The sequence below is a fragment of the Pimephales promelas genome, chromosome 3 (assembly GCF_988280905.1).
Source record: "Pimephales promelas chromosome 3, fPimPro1.hap1.1, whole genome shotgun sequence".
NCBI classification, from domain to species: Eukaryota; Metazoa; Chordata; class Actinopteri; order Cypriniformes; family Leuciscidae; genus Pimephales; species Pimephales promelas.
In genome coordinates this window covers 29,271,748-29,274,351 of record NC_142771.1, presented here as the reverse complement: position 1 = coordinate 29,274,351, position 2,604 = coordinate 29,271,748, and positions in this window count along the sequence as shown.

Below are 2,604 nucleotides of genomic sequence, written 5' to 3'. Positions count from 1 at the left end.
AAAAACGACAGTGTTACCCCTTTCGTTTTTTTTTTTCATTTTTGGGCGAAAAATTAAGTTTCTCCAATCTTCTCAAAACTCTGGATTCTGATAGAGGGCCACAAGACTTGGACCTGAGTGCAAAAATGGAGGCTCTAGACCCTTCCAGAGCTGAGATATCGAAATTCAAAATTTCGACCCGAAAAAAAAAACGACAGTGTTACCCCTTTCGTTTTTTTTCATTTTTGGGCGAAAAATTACATTTCTCCAATCTTCTCAAAACTCTGGATTCTGATAGAGGGCCACACGACTTTGACCTGAGTGCAAAAATGGAGGCTCTAGACCCTTCCAGAGCTGATATATCGAAATTCAAAATTTTGACCCGAAAAAAAAAACCGACAGTGTTACCCCTTTCGTTTTTTTTTTCATTTTTGGGCGAAAAATTAAGTTTCTCCAATCTTCTCAAAACTCTGGATTATGATAGAGGGCCAAAAGACTTTGACCTGAGTGCAAAAATGGAGGCTCTAGACCCTTCCAGAGCTGAGATATCGAAAATCAAAAATTCGGCCCGAAAAAAAAACGACAGTGGTACCCCTTATGTTTTTTTTTTTCAGGCGAAAAATTAAGTTTCTCCAATCTTCCCAAAACTCTGGATTCTGATAGAGGGCCATGAAACTTAGACCTGAGTGCAAAAATGGAGGCTCTAGACCCTTCCAGAGCTGAGATATCGAAACTCAAATATTCGACCCGAAAAAAAAAACGACAGTGGTACCCCTTTCGTTTTTTTTTTTTCGGGCGAAAAATTAAGTTTCTCCAATCTTCTCAAAACTCTGGATTCTGATAGAGGGCCATGAGACTTAAACCTGAGTTCAAAAATGGAGGCTCTAGCCGCTTCCAGAGCTGAGATATCGAAACTCAAAAATTCGGCCCGAAAAAAAAACGAGTGGTACCCCTTATGTTTTTTTTTTTCAGGCGAAAAATTAAGTTTCTCCAATCTTCCCAAAACTCTGGATTCTGATAGAGGGCCATGAGACTTAGACCTGAGTGCAAAAATGGAGGCTCTAGACCCTTCCAGAGCTGAGATATCGAAACTCAAATATTCGACCCGAAAAAAAAAACGACAGTGGTACCCCTTTCGTTTTTTTTTTCGGGCGAAAAATTAAGTTTCTCCAATCTTCTCAAAACTCTGGATTCTGATAGAGGGCCATGAGACTTAAACCTGAGTGCAATAATGGAGGCTCTAGACCCTTCCAGAGCTGAGATATCGAAACTCAAATATTCGACCCGAAAAAAAAAACGACAGTGGTACCCCTTTCGTTTTTTTTTTTTTCGGGCGAAAAATTAAGGTTCTCCAATCTTCTCAAAACTCTGGATTCTGATAGAGGGCCATGAGACTTAGACCTGAGTACAAAAATGGAGGCTCTAGACCCTTCCAGAGCTGAGATATCGAAACTCAAAAATTCGACCCGAAAAAAAAACGACAGTGGTACCCCTTTCGTTTTTTTTTTTTGGGCGAAAAATTAAGTTTCTCCAATCTTCTCAAAACTCTGTATTCTGATAGAGGGCCATGAGACTTAGACTTGAGTGCAAAAATGGAGGCTCTAGACCCTTCCAGAGCTGAGATATCGAAACTCAAATATTCGACCCGAAAAAAAAAAACGACAGTGGTACCCCTTTTGTTTGTTTTTTTTTCGGGCGAAAAATTAAGTTTCTCCAATCTTCTCAAAACTCTGGATTCTGATAGAGGGCCATGAGACTTAGACCTGAGTTCAAAAATGGAGGCTCTAGCCCCTTCCAGAGCTGAGATATCGAAACTCAAATATTCGACCCGAAAAAAAAACGACAGTGGTACCCCTTATGTTTTTTTTTTCAGGCGAAAAATTAAGTTTCTCCAATCTTCCCAAAACTCTGGATTCTGATAGAGGGCCATGAAACTTAGACCTGAGTGCAAAAATGGAGGCTCTAGACCCTTCCAGAGCTGAGATATCGAAACTCAAATATTCGACCCGAAAAAAAAAAACGACAGTGGTACCCCTTTCGTTTTTTTTTTTTCGGGCGAAAAATTAAGTTTCTCCAATCTTCTCAAAACTCTGGATTCTGATAGAGGGCCATGAGACTTAAACCTGAGTTCAAAAATGGAGGCTCTAGCCCCTTCCAGAGCTGAGATATCGAAACTCAAAAATTCGGCCCGAAAAAAAAACGAGTGGTACCCCTTATGTTTTTTTTTTTCAGGCGAAAAATTAAGTTTCTCCAATCTTCCCAAAACTCTGGATTCTGATAGAGGGCCATGAGACTTAGACCTGAGTGCAAAAATGGAGGCTCTAGACCCTTCCAGAGCTGAGATATCGAAACTCAAATATTCGACCCGAAAAAAAAAACGACAGTGGTACCCCTTTCGTTTTTTTTTTTCGGGCGAAAAATTAAGTTTCTCCAATCTTCTCAAAACTCTGGATTCTGATAGAGGGCCACGAGACTTAAACCTGAGTGCAAAAATGGAGGCTCTAGACCCTTCCAGAGCTGAGATATCGAAACTCAAAAATTCGACCCGAAAAAAAAACGACAGTGGTACCCCTTTCGTTTATTTTTTTCGGGCGAAAAATTAAGTTTCTCCAATCTTCTCAAAAC